Below are 22734 nucleotides of genomic sequence, written 5' to 3'. Positions count from 1 at the left end.
TCATGCAGACTATCGACAGAGGAATTTTTAGGTTGCAGTAATAAATTTTTTTTTTTTTTAAATATATACTGTACAACGAAAATAGCTTCTTGCAAAGAGGAAAAATTAAGATATAAAAGTTGTCCAGTGCACGAGAAAAAGCTAGTTTTTTTTCTTGATTTTTTTTGTTTGTTTGTGTGTTTTAAATCAAAAATGTTTACTTTCAATGAACAGTCCAAAAATAAGAAAAAATATTCTACGCCAATAAAAATATCTTATTTCAAATTTGAAAACTTTGCGTGACTTTTCTAACACTTCAAAATGTAGAAATGAATTAGGTCAATTCTTTAGCAATAGACAGCATTGTAGACTTTTTTCTACTCATGGCTTTGTAGCAGACACAAATAGACCCCTTTTCTTCTCGCGCATTCGCTTCCTCTGAGTGAGTGATGCGGCCTTAAACTGTCCAATCTGAGGACTTGCACATGAATACGAATTAACCCCTAGGGACCAGACAGCTTCCGGTCCCAGAAGAAAACTCTCGCTTTTACGCTACCAGCCTTCGACGGTGCTAGACGTCTGTTCTCTTCGCTGCCCCTACTAAAGGTATTGACGACAGCCACTGGCTGTAACTACCTCGTAAGGCAGTGGAGACCTGACTCTACTTTCTTCCTTCCTTTCTTTCTAAAGTACGCCTTGCGAATAAACCTTTCCCTTGTTAAGTTGAAGAAGTTGTTTGTCATTTGTTCATAGAATTGTGTTATTTTATTTTATTAGGGAAATTCCCTAAAGTTTTTTGAAAAATAAACTTTTCCAAGGTGGAGCCAATCTTTACATTTTCAAAAAAGTTAGAAAAATACGAGTTTGTTGAACAGAATTTGGTCATTTATCCAAAGGAGATCCTTGTGGGCCCTTCTTCAAATCCATACATCTACACTAATGTTGTGGTCCTGTTTAGGAGGTTACAACATTAAGGTGAAAGAGTCTTGGTATTCATTGCGAATGGTTAAACTATGTGTGTGCTCTCTGCTCAACGGCAGAGATGTCTGGCTTACATAGTACCAGACAATTCAATAGTATCATAGATATAGGGGTAACAGTAACATAGGTTAGTTCTGCCACAACAGAGACAAAGTTGAACTGCTTGGAAAATCAAAGCATTTATAAAAGAGTGGGATATTCTAGGTGGGCTGAACCCATTTTTGAAAGCAGCAACATGGGAGGGTGATTGGAATATTTGGAGACTATAAATAAACCATCGATACAGCCAACCCATGTTTGTAGAGGACTAGAGTATAAATACCCTAACTCGCTACAAAAGAAAATAATGAAATGGACGTAAAGAAGGAAACAAAGACTCAATGCTGGAATAGATAAACGTGTTGTTTATTTACTGTTGAAAGAATGAATGTTTTAGATATAACACGTGTTCATATCCATGCGGGTGTAACCATCGTTTGTTGCGGGACTGGTGGTGTAGAAAGAAAAGGAAATGTGTGTTTATCTCACTATCGTTTGTTCGCGCGTGGGAGGAGAAATGAGTAATATAGTAGAAATGAGAATGATAGTCCAGCGTGTAGACAAAGAAAAAGATAGAGGGTTGACATCAGTTAGCAGTCAGCTATGCAAAGGTATTCTCGGGGACAAGTTGTATATGTATAGAGAGAGAGAAAGAGCGAGAAAGTCAATCCAGTTCATGGACAGAGAAAGCGTATAAAGTGTACGTACTGTTTGTTAGCCTTTTGTCCCACATAGTAGCAAGTGGCGTGAGGCACACGCGTGCGAGTGCCTGCTGAAATGGCGGTGGCTGGTGCGCCGACCACTCACCTCGGAAAGCGAGTTGGAAAAGGAAGATGCGGCTTATTGCTCTTGCTTTTATACTTGTTTCCGGTGGTCTTTTGCGCATGTGTGGATTTCCTTTGAAAGGGGAAGTGACGTCGTCCATGTGTGCGTTCGTGTGCGTACATGTGAGTACATGTGTGTACGTTAGCGTGAATGTGAGTGTACGTATGCGAACGTGAATATATGTACATGTGTGGACGTGCACGCGTATGTTTGTGTGCGCGTATGAACTCTTTTTCTGGGTCAACGGCCAACTAGCACCGTGTATATTTGTGCGTGTGTGTAAATGTGTATTGGGGTAGAGAGGGCTCCCGTAAGCCGTGGTGAAGGCAACCTTTCTAGGAGAAGCAAATCTCTGATTAAAAAAAAACATAAAGTGGAAGACCAGTACCCGCATTAAGCTGGTCTGCAGTTTAATTTGTTGCTGGCTATCTTGCTCTTGCTTGTTGCTGGATCTCAACATTTTGAACCGAGAGAGAGACTTAGCTGCCGTACAAAGCTAAGACTCTGTAACATCATATTTGTATAGATACTCCCTCAAACATTTGGAATCATGGATTTTAAATGTCTGAGGGAGTGGCACTCGTCTGACAAGACGTTGCAATCATCATCATGTATATGACAAGTAATATAGCTTGAAATGTGAACGCATGTTTTTGTGTGAGACTAGAAAAGGCTTGCGCATGTTTCAACTACCTTATTCCTCGAACTGAAGATATATTTGCATATATTTGCATAGATATATTTCTACACAACACAAATTGGATTTAATCCACGTTTATCAGCTGGATGAAGATACTCAGTTGGCTGTAATTATGCATAGGGGTTTATACAAACCTACAAGGTTATAGTTCAGAATACACAGTGTTACAGGTATTTTTCAATACAAGATGGACAAAAGGTTGAAACATGTTCCATTCTGCAGGTACAAGTTGATGACATGTGTCATGGTCAGGTGCATGTACTGGATGAAAGCAAAGAGACTTGGGGTGCAAGAGGCGATCGAGTCACGTAAGCAAAGACTCACCGGAATTTGATTGACATGACGGCCACGCACCATGTGTGAACCTGAAATGGAAAAAAAAAAAGATTTCTAACAATTCTTGATTATAACGGACGTGATACAGTGTCGATCAAATAGCATGGCAAGGAACCTATAGTGGCCACGTATGAAATTGCTGAAGAGGTTGGCTCTCTGATGATGCGACACAAGGCAACTAGTTAGAAGGACCGAGATAATGGAAACACTTCTTGATTCATGTTCGAATGTGATCGCCGCCAAACCAAGGTGCTGGTTGAATGGCGTAGCAAGGAACATAGTGGCCACATATGGAATTATTGAAGAACTCGGCTTCCTTTACTGGATGGTACAAGGCCATCAGCTGGGAAAACTAAGATCATGGAAGGAGGAGAAAACAAAAATACAAGACGTCTGTCATCTGAAGAGCCTTATGAAACTGGATTTGTTTGGCCCTGAAACAAACAACTTGCCTCCCCACAAGGGTCAGTGGACACCCGCTATGTTAAACTCTTACTGTGTTTTGTGCAAGGGCCACTGTCGAACTATTTGGAAAGGCTCAGGATTGCCTGCCTTCTATAAACTATTTACATATTTATGCCTGTATTAAACCCTTCTCTGTGGATTACCCAAGGTAATGTTGGTGATTTTCTATTTCTCACTGCCTCAGTTCTAAAAGAAAGAAAAATAATCGGAGGAAACCCAATATTGTATTCGACACTTGTTAATTGGATGTAAATTACTTTGCCGCTAATATATTCATGCCATATCTTTGATACCCCCCCCATACATGTGAAGTGCTCCTCCTTACATTACCCTTAGCTTATCGGGAAACCATTTAACCAAAGGAACATTGTTGTGTTTCAAGCCCCGCCTGGTCTGCTGATGAACATTCAGCCCAAAGAAAGCGGCTGCAATAACAAATGCGCCCACACCTAGAAGTATTACAGAACTAAAAGTCTATCTTTGAGTAGTGGATTATTATCGTAGCCATTTACCAAATTTGTCCATATGACTTAAGCCACTGCACAACCTTTGGAGGAAGGACGCAGCTTGGAAGTGAAATGTCTGCCAACAAAAAGCCCTTGAAAATGCTGTATACCCATTCTAATTTGAACTGATCAATTGAGCCCATACTTGAGCCAATGGATGCGCTAGCTCATAGAATGGAAGATGATAGTGAAAGGCCAGTATGTTAAATTTGTATTTATACCTAATAACAAACGTGCTATTGTCAGAATCGTTGAGACAGTTTATGTAAAACGCCGGAAGGTGCTGAACAAAAGTTTTGTAATTTTTTTTTGTTTTGTACAAATACTGGCCATTTTTTTTTCAATGAAAAATATATTAGTTTGATCAGTATAAAGTTAATTAAATGAAAAATTAATTGAAAATAAAAACAATTTTAATGAAAAATTAATTAAAAAATGAAAACAATTTTAATGAAAAATTCATCAAAAATGAAAACAATTTTAATGAAAAATTAATTGAAAAATAAAAACAATTTTAATGAAAAATTGATTGAAAATGAAAACAATTTTCTTGAAAAATTAATTGAAAAAATGAAAACAATTTTAATGAAACAATTGAAAAGTGAAAATAATTTTAATGAAAAATTAATCATAAATGAAAACAATTTTAATGAAAAATTAATTGAAAAATGAAAACAATTTTAATGAAAATTAATCGAAAAATGAAAACAATTTTAATAAAAAAATTAATTGAAAAATGAAAAGAATTTTAATGAAAATTAATTAATAAATGAAAAAAATTTTAATAAAAAATTAATTAATAAATGAAAACAATTTTAATGAAAAATGAATCAAAAAATGAAAACAATTTTAATGAAAAATTAATTGAAAAATGAAAACAATTTTAATGGAAAAATCGAAAGTGAAAATAATTTTAATGAAAAATTATTTGAAAAATGAAAACAATTTTAATAAAAAATTAATTGAAAAATGAAAACAATTTTAATGAAAAATTAATTAAAAAATGAAAACAATTTTAATAAAATGTTAATTGAAAATAAAACAATTTTATTGAAAAAATGAAAAAATGAAAAAAATTTTAATGAAAAATTAATTGAAAAATGAAAACAATTTTAATGAGAAATTAATCGAAAAATGAAAACAATTTTAATGAAAAATTAATTAAAAAATGAAAACAATTTTAATGAAAAATTAATTAAAAAAATGGAAACAATTTTAATGAAAAATTAATTCTAAAACGAAAACAGTTTTCTTGAATAATTATTAAACAAATACTAATCGTAAAACAAGTTTCATGAATAAATATTTTTTAATAACAAACAAAATCAAAAAAAAATTTTGATACGATTTCCTTTTTGTTATAATTATTTTTGTTCAAATCAATTCAGATTTTTTTTATTATAATGAACCAATGATAAACAAATGTTTTTGCAATGACTTTTTGCATTAACGTTGGGTTAGCGTTAGGGTTAGCGTTAGGGTTAGGGTTAGCGTTAGGGTTTTTTTTTTTTGTTTTTTTTTACATAGGCATCACCACATTATCAAGGCCCAGAGGCCACTCAAGGATAAGGGTTAAAGAGTGTACAGTAGAAATTGGTCAATATAGTAATCATTAGTAATGAAAATTTGGTAAATTTGATAACTTATATGGAACGGCTCATCAAGAACTTATTAACTTTAGACTTGAACACAACCATATTGTAGTCAGCCGGAAAGCAGGAAAACGGGAGACAATTTCACAGGCGTGCAGTTCTAAGAAAGAAGCTTTGTTCATGGAATCTACGTTTAGGTTTAGGCACAGATAAAGAGTGGGGGAAATTATAGATAGTGTTTACAGCTAGACGAGTGTTTCTTGTGAAAGTTTGGCGAGGGGGGACCATAGATTGAAGCTCAGTTGAACACTTTCCATGAAAATAACGATACATCAGAGACAAACTCGCAACATCTCTTCTGTGAGATAGAGGTTGCAAGGAGGAGAAAAGGACATCTCCTATGAGGCTACGAAGTCTATTTTGAACTCTATCAAGGCAGGACAAGTCCTTTCTAGCAGCTCCTGCCCAGATGTGGCAACAGTATTCCATCCTTGGACGTACCTGGCTCTTATATAGATAGAGAATAGCATCAGCAGTGAGATATCTACCGGATCGATAGAAAGATCCCACCATTTTTCCAGTGGTCTTGGCAACAGATTTGATATACGTGTCCCATTTAAAATCAGGAGTAATGGTCAAGCCCAGAAGCTTGTCAAAACTTGAGGCCTCCTGAAGACGAGAGCCATTCATTTCAATTGATGACAAATGTGGATTAGAATGTTGATGATTTAAAGAGAGAAGCTTGGTTTTAGATGCATTAAAAGTAACCAGCCACTCTTTTCCCCATTGTACTACGTGCTAAAGATCAGAGGAGAGAGAATTGGAGAGAACTTGGTCGTTTACTGTCTTAGATGTGCTACCATAAATGGTAGTGTCGTCAGCATAAATGTCTACAAATGATGTAAGGATATGATTTGGAAGATCATTAATGTAGATCAGGAAAAGAGTTGGGCCCAGGATGGATCCCTGAGGGACACCGGCATTAATACTGTGAGCTTCTGATTTTTTCCCCTCAACTACTACTCTTATGAACCTATCAGCAAGAAATGATTTAATAATTGAGAAGACTTTTCCAGCTATACCATAGCTAGCGATCTTATGAAGTAAACCTTTATGCCATACCCTATCAAAGGCTTTAGATATGTCAAGAGCAATTGCCCTAGAAAGATTGCCACCGTCGAGAGATTTGCTAATCCTATGCGATATAACTGTAAGGACATCTGCTGTAGATCTAGCAGAACGGAAACCATATTGAGTGTCACTAAGAAGGTTATTTTTGTTGAGATGGTTGATTACTTCTGTATTTAACACAGATTCTAGCAACTTACTCATGACGCACAGGAGACTTATTGGCCTGTACTGAGAGGGGGATGAGCGATCACCTGAATTCTTAAATACAGGGCATACTGATGAGATTTTCCAGGGAGATGGGAAACTATTCTCCTTAAGACAACGTTTAAACAGTTTTGTAAGTATGGGCGCTAGTTCAGGTTGAAGTTTTTTGAGTACTATAATTGGAATACGGTCAGGGCCAGTTGCTTTACTCGAATCAAGGTTTTTGATTAGCTTCGCAACATCACGTACAGATATACGTATATCACATAGCGTGTTTTCTGATACAGGAGGAAATATTGGGGGTTGGCGGTCTTGGTCGCAAAGGGTAGAATTAGCTGCAAAGTTCTTGACAAAGAGTTTGGCTTTGTCTGATGCTGACAAGATTACCTCGGGTTAGGGTTAGCATTAGGGTTAGTGTTAGGGTTAGGGTTAGGGTTAGGGTTAGCATTAGAGTTAGGGTTAGGGTTAGGGTTAAGGTTAGGGTTAGGGTTTAGGCTAGGGTTAGGGTTAGGGTTAAGGTTAGGGTTAGGGTTATGGTTAGGGTTAGGGTTAAGGTTAGGGTTAGGGTTAAGGTTAGGTTTAGGTTTAAGGTTAGGTTAGGGTTAAGGTTAAGGTTAGGGTTAGGGTTAGGTTTAAGGTTAGGTTAGGGTTAAGGTTAAGGTTAGGGTTAGGGTTAAGGTTATGGTTAGGGTTAAGGTTAATGTTAGGGTTAGGGTTAGCGTTAAGGTGCTCAGTGTTTCAGCACTTTCCAGCATATTCTGTAAACCGCGTGGACGATTACAAAGATAAATCATTATATTTGGTTAGCCCACTCAAACAAGACGGATGACGAGGAATGGTTCTGTCACAATTTCTCCATTGTTTATGACCTAACTCAGATTGTTTACGAACCCACCCATATAATAGGTCCTCAGACGTACCTCTCCATTGTACAGTATATCGATACTCTATGGCTGACTGGGATAGCTTCTGTACATTTATATCAGATCTACATCTGCGTCCCATGTTTAAAAAGAATGCCTCCTCTATAGTATCAGACCTGACAGAATTGTAGTATAAACCACTTCATACCCTCCAAAAAATCCCAGTAAAAATCTAACAGCCAACCAGGATTCTCTCCAGAATGTGCTGTTACCATTGCACACAGAAATCACTCTTTCCATTGCTTTCAACATAATAAATGTATTGAGACTAAAGCTGCATTTCTGACTAAGGCTGGAGTGCAAACCGTTCAGATTTCAATTTTACTAAGTCATATTTTTTCATAGCTTTTGAATCATGGATGATAGTCAATAGAGAATTGGCTCTATAATAAGAAATGCCAGCAACCTCTGTAAAACAGATACTACACTTTGATCTTGACCAAAAGGCCAAGAAGCTCTGTAAAAGAGTAATAAAGAACACAAGAGAGTTGTATGTTTAGTTCGTTAAGTCCAAAGTAGTTGAGCAGTGGCTTGATTTCCACTAGTTTTGACAAATAACAAGCAGGGTGCTGTACAGAAACGTGTGCTCTATCGCAACCATCATCGATGGACTTGAGGTAATCTCGTCAGTATTGGACCAAGCCAAACTCTGTGCCAAGAATTCTGTAGCTAATTCTACCCTATGCAATCAAGGCTGCCAACACCTTATATTTCCTCCAATGTCTGAAAACACGCTATGCAACATACAAATATCTGTGCATGATGTTGCCAAGCTAATCAAAAACCTTCATTCCATTAAAGCAACTGGCACTGACGGCATTTCAATTATAGTGCTAAAGAAGCTTCAACCAGAACTAGCTCCCATACTTACAAAGCTGTTTAAGCGTTGTTCAACAACATCCTGGAAAACCTCATTAGTATGCCCCTTAACGAAAAAGAAACATTAAGAAATTTACGTGTGGGATTTGAATCTACAGACCACGTCATGCAAAATAAACCCCCCAAAAAACATGCTATCAACTTACCCACAGTAGAATTTTCATGGCCCATTGTTCTATCATTATTTTTAAGTGACGACATGGAAAAAATGGCTTTACCAATGATAGATAAATTAAAATAATGGTTTCGATTATCGATTATCGGTAATTATCGGGGGTATTCTCAGACAAAGCTTAACTAAGATCACCCCCAAACTTATACACTACAGTTCTTTAAATTTTAAAGAAAACTTGTTCAGCCGTTTCAGAGTCTATAAGGAATGAACTCACACACACACACACACACACACACACACACACACACACACACAAAGTTGCATTTATATAATTTTAGATAGATAGATAGATAGATAGATAGATAGATATTTCTGTGTGCTAGAACGTTTTCATCTTAAATTATATACAACTAGCATGGGTGCCCGGCATTGCCCGGGTGTTTGGAGTTGTATGCTGATAAAAAAAAAACGTCTTTTTTTTTTAACTTTGTCCCCTATTATGACCCCTTAACATTTATTGTTTGGGGCTCAAATCCAGTTATTAAGTTAGATCCATGTCCACGGAACCTATATATAAAATTTCACGTGTTTAGACTCCAAATTGTAGGAGGAGTTTGGTAGAGTTCTCAAAGGTCAAATCGTAGAACTTTGACCTCTTAATCGGAGGTGTATGCTGTGCAAAAAAAGCAAAAAAACAAAAAAAATGGTTAATTTTTTAAAACTTTGACCCCTATTATGACCCCTTAAAATTTATAGTTTCGGGCTCAAATCACTTTATTAAGTTAGATCCAGGTTCAACCTATATCTAAAATTTCAAGTGTCTAGACCCAAAATTGTCGGAGGAGTTTGGTAGAGTTCTTAAAGGTCAAATCGTTGAAATTTGACCCCTTAACAGCCAAATTTCTGGCTGACACCCGTCACATCGATTTTCCCAAATCTCAGTACCCGGTATTTCAAATTTCGAGTCTATAGACTAAAAATTGACAGAGTTATTGCGTAGGGAAATGTACACAGACAGACACACAGACAGACAGACACGTTCACTTTTATAGATATATAGATTATGCAGAATGTAGAAACTAATCAGAAAGCATGAAAAGTGATTAATTTTCACTTCCGTTGAATAAACATTGGATAGTCTACCATCTAGAAAGGGTTGGAAGGGTCTTACTAACACTTTTTGTTTATTTTTTCTCCCACCTCATGTTAATGAAATCATAATAAATTACTTTTTTTTTTTTATAAAATTCTATTATTTGCAGACAATTTCAGTGATAACTAAGCTCACAAATGGATAGCCCTTGTCTCGGAGAAGCTTCATGTTTTGATAAGCTTCTGGTCTTGACCTTTACTCCTGATCTGAAATGGAACATGTACATCAAGTCTGTTGCCAAGGTCGCTGGACAAAAATGGTGGGATCCTTCTACCGCTCCAGTAGATATCTCACTGCTGATGCAATTCTCTATCTATATAAAAGCCAAGTACGTCCAAGGATGGAATACTGTTGCCATATCTGGGCAGGAGCTGCCAAAAACAGCCTATCCTGCCTTGACAGAGTACAAAATAGATTTCATAGCTTAGTGGGGGATGCCCTTTTCTCTTCCCTGCAACCTCGTTCCCACAGAAGAGATGTTGCGAGCCTATCCTTGTTTTATCGTTATTTCCATGGCAGGTGCTCATCTGAGCTCCAATCCCTGGTCCCCCCTTGCACATCTTTCACGAAAAACACCCGTCTAGCTGAAACCACTATTTATCTGTGCCAAAACCAAAACGTAGATTCCATGAACAAAACTTCTTTGTTAGAAGTATACACCTGTGGAACTCTGTTCCGTGTGTCTGTTTCCCACCTGACTACAACTTGGTTTTCTTCAAATCCAACATAAACAAATTTTTTGTGAACTGCCCCCTTAAGTGATCCAATTTACCAAATTTTCATTACTAATGACTACTACGATATTATCCCATTGATTACTGTACACTCATTAACCCTTATCCTCGAGTGGCCTTCAGTCCTTGATAAGCGGTGACTCCTATGAAAAATAAAAGAAAAAAGAGTGCCTTTATTCAGGTTGCCATGACAGTTACCTTCACCCAGGGATGGCATAAGAGCCTACTTCACAAGATTTCCAGCTACGGTATAACTGGAAATGTTTTCTTGATCATTAAATCATTTCTCTCTGATAGGCTCATAAGAGTAGTGGTAGATGGACAAAAATCGGAGGCCTGCAATATTAATGCTAGGCCTAACTCTCTTCCTGATCTACATCAATGATCTCCCAAAACACATACTTAAATCATTCGTTGACATCTATGCTGATGACACGACCATCTATGGCAACACATCAAAGGCCGTAAATGACAAAGTTCTCTCTGATTCTCTCTCCTCTGATCTTGAGCGCGTAGTACAGTGAGGGAGGAGGTGGCTGGTTACTTTTAATGCATCTAAAATCAAGCTTCTATCTTTACATCATCAACGCTCTGACCCCCATCTGGCATCAATTGAAATGGGTGGCTCCATGTTTTGATAAGTTTCTAGGCTTGACCTTTATTCCTGATCTGAAATGGAACACGTACATCAAGTCAGTTGCCAAGGTCGCTGGAAAAATGGTGGGATCCTTCTACCGCTCCAGAAGATATCTCACCCTTGATGCAATTCTCTATCTGTATAAAAACCAAGTACGTCCAAGGATGGAGTACTGCTGCCACATCTGGGCAGGAGCTGCTAAAAACAGCCTATCCTGCCTTGACAGAGTACAAAATAGTCTTCATGGCCTAGTGGGTGATGCCTTTTTCTCTTCCCTGCAACCTCTCTCCCACAGGAGAGACGTTGCGAGCCTGTCTTTGTTTTATAATTACTACCATGGTAGGTGCTCGTCTGAGCTCCAATCTCTGGTCACCCCTCGCCAATCTTTCATGATAAACACCTGTCTAGCTGAAACCACTGTCAAAAATTTTCCCCACTCCTTATCTGTGCCAAAATGTAGATTCCATGAACAAAGCTTCTTTCTTAGAAGTGCACGCCTGTGGAACTCTACTAACTAACGTACTGTACACACAATAACCCTTATCCCCGAGTGACTTGCGGGCCTTGATAAGTGGTGACTACCTTGTAAAAAAAAAGAAAAAAATTCCCCATGTCAAGGTAGCAAGTGCCTATCAAGGGCACATAACTCGGATATTATGTATACAACAATATATATAAACTAGCAAAAGTACCCGTCGTTGACTGGGTTCAAAAACAGCCTACAGATGGACTCTAATTTATGAAAGTATAATAGGTTATGAAAAGGAAGGGTTGTAAAGAGATAGCTTCGAATTTGGGGGTATCAAAACCAAAGCAAAATATGATGAAAATAAAAATAAAATAGATAAACTCCATGATTTATTATACCATACCTGTTCACACTGAAACCATAATTTATTATACTGTTCACACTGAAACACTTATCACAATATTCTGTGGATCTATATTAAAAAAACCTTGTTAAACTTTGTGACATATTTCCATTCTATGGAGGTCAGGTGCGAACGAACACCCCATAATTTTATTATACCATATTTCTTCAAACTGAAACATAATTATCAAAGTATACTTATGCAGATAGATATGAAAAGTCTTTATTAAAGTTTGTGCCTATTTCCATTCTATGGAGGCCAGGCGTGAACACAGACCCCACAATTTTATTATACCATTCCTATTTAAGTTAAAACATACTTATCAAAGTATTATTATGTACATCTATATCAAAAACACTTGTAAACGTCTTTTTTAAAATTTTTTAATTTTTTATTTCCATACTTTATGGACCAGGTGTTTTATCCGTGTCACATGTACGATACTTGGGGTTTGCTTTCTCGTAGATACCCTTATACACCCCCCTTTTAGTAACGTGTTACAAAGTAAACGATATTTGTTTTTATCGTAAGTTTCCTTTCATACTCCTACGTCTATTTGTTACTTAATTCCCCACCTTTTATTGCATATGTTACAATGCAGACCACGCACGATGGTCCACAGCAGTCAAGACAATTATAAGCAGGTAGTCTCGGTGTAAGATTTCGAGGGGGGGGGAAGGATTTTTGTCTTTTGCGTGTATATCTCATTACGTGTGTCTCTTTGTCTGTATCTATGTATGTAATTGTGATACGTCCATATATAGCCATTTCATAATGTCATATATGCATAACCAAACGTTATATACAGCATAGTTATGTTGACATACCGGTTGCTGCTGGATCACCGAAGTTAAGCAATGTTGAACCTGGTCAGTACTAAATGGGTGACCATTTGGGACTTCCAGGTGCTGTATGTGCTCTCCACTTATCTCGGCATTGTTTCCAGTCATCCTGGTCTTCTCCTTGCCACTGGACTCAAACAGTGCCGATTCAGGAGAGGTGTGGTTGGGGATTGTGCAATGCTTGTCTCACAATTACATGTGCAGCTGCCCTTACAGGGGGTATCCTTTGTCTTTCGAGGCTGAAGAGAGGCATCATCAAACCAAACACTGACATACCTTTTCCTGCTTTATCTTCATTGCTCGTAGCTGCAAAGAAACTGCATGCACAAAATAACAAGTCAGAGGCTTCATTTAATCAATTAATGCTTGGTTTATTCTTCAAAGTTTTGGCTGAATCTTTCTTTTGTTGGCCGACTTGTCTTTATGTCTTTTTCTTCTACACATCTTAGCAAAATCTCAACTGTGTCTGCTCCGTCCAAAATCGGAAACCAGACTGACTTGCATGCAAGAAAAAAAAATATTTTTCTTTCATGCTCTCCCTCTTTCTCTTTCTTTCTTTTTTTCTTTTCACAAACCTGAATGACCTATTTCAGCTAAAGAGTTTTACATTCGTCAGCCTTAACCCTTGAATTCTTTTTGTACTAACCAACCTTTACAGCAAAATCACAATTTTCAATATGTGAAGAGGTCGAAAAGTTGGGACAAAAATTGTCCATCCATCCATAGCCCTTGAGCCCCCTGGAGGGGCATAGGCCATCTACACCTTTTTTTGTAGATGCTTTTGTAGCGAGGAGTTCTTTTTACAGGGTGAGGGTGCTGGCTCCACGCCTAACCTTCCCAAAAGGTACATACAGTGCCTAGCCTTCCCAAATGGTCACCAATCTAGTACTGGCCAGGCTCAACGTTGCTTAATTTTGGTGATCTGGCGAGAACCGGTGTGTCAACGTGGTTGTACACTCTTAAAATTTTGGCGATGGAAGGGAGATGATCCCCTGTCGATCTTTATTAGAGTTGCCTCCCCTTTGTAAACCAATTTTTTCGTACATATGAAATTATAGTCATAAAAAAGAAACTAACTCGAAGAATATGAAAATAACTACGGAGCCAGTAACTTTTCTCTTTTTTCTTTTCCAAACAATAACCAACACGTGTGAGGACAGTCAAAGGCCAAACCGATCGAAACGTTGCATAAATAAAACTCAAGATGAGAACAATAGTCCGATCAATACAAGTAATAGAAACAATCAGCCCCCATCTCAAAAACTCAGAACCTTAATGGCTTATTGTGATCCAATATTAAGACCACAATCGACACAGAAATTTTTGGTTTTTCACTAAAACTTTAGATAGCACAAAAGTCAGATAAATTAAGTTGGAACCTGTAGACATCTAACAGGAAACATTGCCTCTTCTTCAAAAATATGAACACATACGGAAGGCTCCATCTAACTTGACAGACTGCATTAACTTCTTTTTTTTAATATACTTAGGAGTCACCACTTATCAAGGCCTGAAGGCCACCCGAGGTTAAAGATTAATAGATGTAAGGTGATAGTGTAGTAATCCTTAATGGTGTAAATTGAGTCAGCTCAACAAGAACTTGTTTACATTGGATTTGAAGGCTACTATGTTATATTTAACTGGGAAACAGGCCAGCGGAACAGTGTTCCACAGGCGAGCAGTTCTGGGAAATAAGCTTTATTCAAGGAATCTGGTTTAGATTTAGGTACAGATAGAGTACAGATTTAGGTACAGATAGAGTACAGATTTAGGTACAGATAGAGTACAGATTTAGGTACAGATAGAGTACAGATTTAGGTACAGATAGAGTACAGATTTAGGTACAGATAGAGTACAGATTTAGGTACAGATATAGTGATTGTAGCTAGATTTTTGTGAAAGTTTGGCAGCTTGATCCATCTAAAAATAGAGGGTATAGTATACATCAAAGATATCAATCATTGTGCTTAAAGCACAATGATTGAGCACTGTCCATTGCAAGGTAAATACAAGGTATGGTGTCTTCAACAAATGCTCATCCCAATTCTGTTATGGCCTTTTCTTGTATATAAAGTAACTGAGCAAATTTGAGGTAATAGAAGCAAGAATCAGTAGATAAATGAGAAAATGGCTGGGTTTGTCTCCAGGATGATCAAATGTGGCCCTGTATAACAAACAATTTAAACTAAAATTACTGCTTAAGTCTATTGCAGACGACTTCAAAGCTGGAAAGGTCAGATCCCAATGGCTCAAATGGAAAGACAGTACAACCCTTTCTTAAAATGGAAAGGAAATGGAAAGTCCGAGATGCTATAAATGAGGTGAAAGAAAACCTAGCTTTCAAAGAAGTCGTTGGGCTCACTCAAGCAGAGAAATCTGGACTTGAAATGACCAGCATTCAAAGATGGTCTATGGTTACAACCAAAGAGTGCCGAGATTTGATCATTAAGAAAATAAGGAGCAAGGAGGAAAGCAAAAGGCTCGTAAAAGGCATTCAGCAGTCACAGCAGGGACAATGGACAAACTGGGAAGAAGTTATGCAAAGATCCATTACGTGGAATGATATTTGGCAAATGTCACCGCTTAGGTTGAGTTTCATAATGCGCTCAATTTACGACGTGCTTCCATCAATGACTAACCTTGCCAAATAGAAGAAAGGAGATGATTCAACCTGTCCTTTAGGGAAAGAAAAACCACAGACTATGGAACATGTTCTTAGTTCCTGCATAGTGGCCCTTGCTAATGGCTGATATATGTGACGGCACAATAAGATACTGGAGGAACTGACCACAACAATAATTAACCACATGAAGCCTGAACATAAGCCACAAGTTTTTTGCTGCGGGAGAAAACATGTGGATTGGATCAAAACGTATAACTGGCCTATTACTAGTACATAGCGAAAATATTCTTGGAATCGATGATGATTGGATAGTCGCTGCAGTTCTTCCTGGCTGGCAAAGTAATTACTCAAAAATTATAAGAGAAAAGGGGTAATGGCCAGACATTGTTTTCTTATCAAGAACAAGGAAAAGACACATCTTGATTGAATTGACAGGACCTTATGAGAGTCGGGTAGAAAAACAACATCAATAGAAAATAGAGAAATATGAAGACCTAAAAAGAGAGTTGACCCATGAAGGTTACGTTACACTCCTTTCAGCTGTTGAGATTGGAGCAAGAGGCTTCCTTGCAGGCTCCTTATATCAGCTTTTAAGCGAGTTTGGAATTAAAGGCTGAAAAAGAATTGCAGCCAGTAAATGCCTCACAGAAGTAACTGAACAATGTGCAATGTGGCTCTGGGTAAAAAGGAATACCGCATGATATGGTAACAAGTGTCTACAGTGCAATTATCTTTGTGATTAGATTTATTTATTCATTTATTTAATGATTTTATTAATTTATGTTTTTTAAAAATTTATTTTTACTTGTTTTATTTTATTTATTCATATTTTCTTTTATTATTTTTTCTTTTCTTTTTTTCTATTCTTTTCAATATGAGTGCATCTTAACTTAACGAATATGGAAGATGCAGCTAAATTTAAACGTCACACACAAAGCCATTGCTTGTTATAGGAAATGCAAAATTATTAAACATTTATTGTATTGAACAGTTTATTCAAATGCAATTCAGATAATCAAACATATATCAATTCTTAAGCCAGCCTAGAATTAAAGGCCAAACAGAAGTCGCAGCCAGTAAATGCCTCATAGACATAACTGAACAATATGCAGTGTAGCTCCGGGCGGAAAAGAATACCGCAAGAAATGGTAGCAAGTGTCTAAAGTGTAGTTATCTCTGTGAGTAAATTTATTTATTTAATGATTTCATTAATTTATTTATGCATTATTATTTTTTTTAATTTTAAATATATTTTATTTATTTTATTTTATTTATATATATATTTTAAATTTTATTATTATTATTTTTTTAATATTAAATATATGTATATATTTTATTTAATTTATATATATATATATATATATATATATATATATATATATATATATATATATATATATTTAAAAATTTATTATTTTTTTTCTTTGATATTTGTAACTTAAAGAATATGTTAGACGCAGTGTTTGAACATGCAAAACCATTGCTTATAGCAGGAACTGCTTAATCAACAAACGCCATTTTCTTTTTTATTGTAGTTAGCAGTTTATTCAAATGCAATTCAGATAATAGTACCATGCATCAGTGAGGGGTGGGCCGATACACGAACAAGCCGTAGAAAGGAAGGCCCCAAAATGGCGCATATTCTCTCCTGATGACCCGATATTATCTGGAGGACACTATGAAATACACCCGCAAAAACATAATTATACACAAGACGAACAAATGAAATGAAATACCCCAAGAAAACAATGATAAACAGCATTCTATAGAAGTCTACAGGAAAAAAAAATCTAAGAAGAGGAAGACTCTGTATATTTCAAAACATTGCTTACTAGTCAGTTTGCTCCAAATTCTACATTGGCCCCAACAAGCCACTCCTTTCCTGATCTTCCTTTGCGGACTGACACCACATTAGATGATCTGAAAATCACCCCTACTCATGTGCATGATATCATAAAAAACCTAAACACCTCAAAAGCATGTGGTCCGATCTCATCCCAACTGTACTATTAAAAAAAAATGCACTGCTGAAGTTGCTCCAGTCCTCTCCAAACTTTACAACAAATGCCTTAGCAAATCTTGCTTTCCTGACTGGAGAACTGCTTTTGTGTTACCAGTTCACAATAATTCTGGGGAATAAACTGACCCATTAAATTATCGCCAAAATATTTGAATCCATAATTAATCAAGCTCTAGTCCATCACCTTACAGTTACTAAACTGCTATCCAATCAACAATATGGATTAAAGCAAGCCTGTTCTACAGCAGATATCCTAACTGTAATCTCTGAATGTATATACCATACACTGGACAAAGGAGGGAAGGGTAGGGCAGTAGCTCTAGATATATCTAAGGCTTTTGACAGCGTATGGCACAATGGTTTTATCAGGAAAATCAGATCATACAGTATCATTGGACGTATACTAAACATAATTAAATCCGTTTTAAATAAGAGAAGAATCCAGATCGTCCTCGACGATCTAAACAATATGATGTAAATGCAGGTGTATGTCAGGGGTTGTTTCATGAACCTTTATTATTCCAAATATTTATAAATAACCTCCCTGATAAGATTGCCTCTGAGATGGGTATATTTGCATATGACACCATGCTCTATGATAGGCACATGGAGAAAACGAATGAACACATATCGAAGGCAATAGCGGAAACCCTAGAGGAAGACCTCCAGTCTCTAGTTGAATGGGGTCAAAAATGGATGCTCACATTAAATGCTGCCAAGACTAAGCTTGTTTCCTTCAATAATTACAAGAAATCTTCTCAACCACCAATAGTTATGGCTAAAGATACATTACCTGAAAATATTTCTTTCAAACTCCTCAGCGTAATGTTCACAGGGAACATGAGTTGGAACCGATACATTGAGACCATTGCCAAGGTTGCTGCGAAGAAGGTGGGCTCTCTTTACCGTGCTAGAAAGCTACTTATGCCTGAAAGTATCCTATACTTCTGTAAGGCCATCCACGTATGGAGTATTGTTTTCATATTTGGGCTGGTGCATTTGCTACTAGTCTCTCACTCTTGAACCGTTCAAAAGAGAGTCTACAACCTGATAGGTTTTGAACTGTCATCAAAGCTTCAACCTCTGTCCCATCAACGAAATATTGCATTTCTCTGCCTGTTTTACAAGTATTTTAATGGTGGATGCTCTAACAAACTACAAGCCCTTGTACACCCTCGACGTAAATACCCCCGACAAACCCGACAGCAGCAAAGTCTCACATCTATACAGTAGAGATCCCTAGATGTAAGAAAGCCTTCTGCTCTAATAGTTTCTTCCCCAAAACTGCTAGACTTGAAATTCTCTTCTGGTTTCCTGCTTTCCCAACTGTACTGACATGCAGAAATTCAATTGTAATGTGAACAGACATCTTGCTGCTCAACTCCCTACATAGTATCCCTCCAACTCATGTCCCTGATAGTAGCCGCCTAAACTAAAGTGGCACTGTGCTTGTTTGGGGTGAAAATGTTTTTAAAAAACTTGCTTCCTAGCGAGTTTCTGGTACTGTTTTGGTAATAATTTTTATCCTCCTTTATAAAATCTGTTCTTGCACTAAAATACACACACACACACACACATATATATATATATATATATATATATATATATATATATATATATATATTCTGCTGAACTATTTTACCGGAAATGATAATGTTGTTTTTGATCAAGTAATCTAAGTAGAAGTAGGAGTAGGAGGAGCAGCAGCAGACAATTGTAGTTTATAAATAATAAAGGTCCGTTAATGTTACTATAGAATTTGCATTGATATTTGACATTTTTTTCTTTTTAACTTAGTTAGGTAAAAATATATGATAAAATAATAAAGCTACGAACACTAATTATTAAGAAAACAATATTTATAATAAAATAGCCTTAATAAATAAAGCTAAGGAAAACGCGAATAAAACTTTTTAATATAAGGGAGATAACCGCGTCTACTTCCGTGTCCTACTTGCGAGTAACTTTATATGAAAAATAATTATGTGTTTAATTTCTCATTAAAAATTGTGTCATTGAATAAATTATAGCTATATCAAATTATTTCACAAAAATGTTAAAGATAATTTTTTTTTTTTTTTTATTTAAAGTTTCATGACAAAAAAAATCTTTCGCCATCTAGCGGAATTTTACATATAAGGGAGGCAATCTTATCTACTTTCGTGTACTTTTTTTTCATAAATACAAATTAATGATCAAATTATTTTACATTGTATTTTGATTGAATAAAAAATTGGATAAATTCTAGTTATAGAATAAAAATTAAAATTAGAAAAACCTATGTACATATTTTAAATGTGAAGAAAAATCATGTTATGCTTTGTAGCGGAATTTTAGATATAAGGGAGGCAATCCTATCTACTTCCGTGTAAATTTTTGCAAGAAAAATTAATAATCGAATTATTAAACATTATATTTTGATTGAAGAAAATAGATAAATTTTAATAATCATGTAACATTTAAAATTGGAAAAATATCTTTACTTATTTAAGATTTCATAAACGAAGAAAAAAATCACGTTATACATTCTAGCAGAATTTTACATACAAGGGAGGTAACCTTAACCACTTCCGTTTAACTCTACTTGAAAAGAATCAATTATCGAATCGCAGTACATATTGTATTATCATTTGAATTAAAAATGGTCTAAATTATTACATTTTACAGAAATTAATTAAAAAAATATTTTCTATTGTTTATTCCTTGATGATCAATAAATAAATAAATAAATAGAGAGGAGAAAAAGGATATGTTACGCCACCTAGCGGAGATTTTTGTTTAATTCAAGGGAAATAACTAAGTGGAAAAATAATCACTCAAAGATCAGTCGACGGAGGAAGTATTAAATAAAATTTTTTTATCAGAACCTGGAATTTGTTTGTCCTCCGTCAAAAAAAAAAAAATAATAATAAAAAAAAAATCACTAAGACAATTTAGGATACTTTTTTCAAGCATGGTAAGTAAAATAGTCATATTTAATGCCAGTCCCTCATTTATGTACTATTTTAAAGTCTTTCTTGGTCAACAATGAATGTTAAAACCCTTCGCCTCTTCCAACCACTAATCCTATTAGACCGAGATATATATATATATATGTATGTATGATCTTATTTTTTGTATCTTTTAAAATTTAAATGTCTTTTCTTCAAAGAAAATGAGTAAAACAATATTATAAAAATCTATCAAATCTATTTTTTCTCACTTGTATCTTTATAATAAAAGATTCAATTTGATCGTTTTAAATTTACTTTTATTTTAATACTTTTTTTTTACCATAAAAAAATGTGTCTAAATTGTAACATTTTATTTATTGCAGTTTTTTGTGAAGTTAATTTTTCTTCTGAAAAGTGTAACAAAAAAAAAAACCCCAAAATAAATGAAGAAAAAAAATTAACAACAAAACAAAACAAAAAAAAAAAATTTTATTTATATATTTTTCTTTGATACTATATTTAGATAAACCAATCTTTATTTCTTCATTTATTTTTAAATTTTGTATCCAATTATAAAATTGTTTTTATTAAAAATTGTTGATTTGATTTAAAAAAAAATTTCTTTTTTTTTTTTTTCATTTATAAAATTTATGGAGATTTAAAATTCAATTTCTTTCAAATGAAAAATTGTGTTTAAAACAAATGGGTTAAGTGTTTTTTTTTTAATTTATTTTGTTCTAAAGACAAAATTCAGACAAAAAAAAATGCTAAAATCTCAATTTTTATTTAAATTACATTTAATTTGTAAAAATTTCTCCAATTTTTGTTAAATTCAAAACCAATTTCGTTTCTTTTTTATTTTTGATAAAAATTTTTTCGTCTCTACGTGACTTTCGATTATTTGTTGAACTGCAATAGAATAGAAAATAAAAACAAAGAATCCATCAGAATGCATTTTAGTTTCTTAAACAAGTCAGACATTTGAATTGTTGAAAATAAATGTGATCATTGGAAATGAAAAGAAATTTGGAAGCCTTTAAACTGTCGAAAGTCATTTAAATTGATGGTACCTGTGAAAAATACAGACAGTGCTGAAATAATAGGTCTTTTTTTGTAGAATAGTGAACAAAGCAAAAAAGGGGTGGGGGGAAAAATGTTACCAAAGGCAAGTTTTTATGTTCTAACCACCTGGATAAGTTTCTTTTGTGTTTTTAACTTATTTAAAGTCACTTAGCAACATGGGGAGAATAGAGCTTTGTTAATTATTCTGTACTTTCATCTAACAATTTAATAAATAAAAGATACCGTAAAATTTAAATTTAACTTGAGAATTGTATCTAAAAAGTACGGTTCGTAAACTGCAGAAGTATATAACTAGCTTCTATTTTTTTTTTCTCTTAGCAAATTCTCATTTAATTAAAAGATTGGGTACTAGTGCAGTAGTGCACTTATTGATCCGTGCTGAAATAATAACGTTATTATTTAAAAAGCCATTCTTAACATGAGGGGGAGGGTGTTTTGTACCTATTCTGTACTTCAACCTTACAATTGAATAAAAAACACATCATCAAACTTTGGAAATGCGATTTAGAAAAATAGCTCGGATCAGTAAGTGTACTACTGCAGTTAGTTGCACTAGCACCAAAGATTAAAACTTTGAATAATTTTGGAAAAGTTAAAGTATATTACATTAGCAACAACTAGTTCTTAGAACTTAACTATAAATAAATAATAAAAAAAAATAGAACTTAGTTATTTATATAGGTAAGGACTTGAAATTTTTTTAGGATTTTCAAGTTAAATTTAATTTTTTCTGTATCTTGTTGATTAAATTGTTAGGTGAAAGTACAGAGTAGTTACAAAACGCCTTCCTAAGGATGTGTTTCTAAATAACATTATTTCAGCACGGTCCGTATTCTACAAAAGCACCTTAGTTTTGTAACAATTTCAGTCATTAATGATTTAATGGTTAAACTAATTCGTAATATTTAAATATAACTTTCAATACTTATAATCAAAAAAGGGGAGACAAATGAAAATAAATACTCCCGGGCAACGCCGTGTGCGTTATTTCTATATTTTCTCTTGTCATTATTAATGAGTAAACTTTATTTTAATAGAATTTCTTAACCTCAAGAGTCCTTATTTACTTGCATCCCCAAGAGGTTCGGTTCATTTTTACGTACTCCGGGTACATCTTCCCTATAAAGACAACAGCCCCAGTCTCAAAGGATTTCTTTGTTGA

The 22734-nt window shown here is 35.1% G+C and overlaps 1 protein-coding gene across 1 annotated transcript in view; it reads left to right on the top strand.

The window, feature by feature from the left end:
• The first annotated feature begins 20354 nt into the window (after nucleotides 1-20354).
• LOC145259751 (cullin-1-like) overlaps nucleotides 20355-22734 on the top strand; it is a 119825-nt gene continuing 117445 nt past the window's right edge. The window contains exon 1 of the mRNA XM_080117464.1: nucleotides 20355-20512. The gene's annotated coding sequence lies outside the window, so the exon portion shown is untranslated. The remainder of the gene's footprint in view (nucleotides 20513-22734) is intronic.

Source organism: Euprymna scolopes, chromosome 35, assembly GCF_053919585.1.
Source record: "Euprymna scolopes isolate OS-2025 chromosome 35, ASM5391958v1, whole genome shotgun sequence".
In the NCBI taxonomy this organism is placed as follows: domain Eukaryota; kingdom Metazoa; phylum Mollusca; class Cephalopoda; order Sepiida; family Sepiolidae; genus Euprymna; species Euprymna scolopes.
The sequence above is the reverse complement of the archived record's forward strand: the minus strand, read 5'-3'. Positions and strand labels throughout refer to the sequence as shown.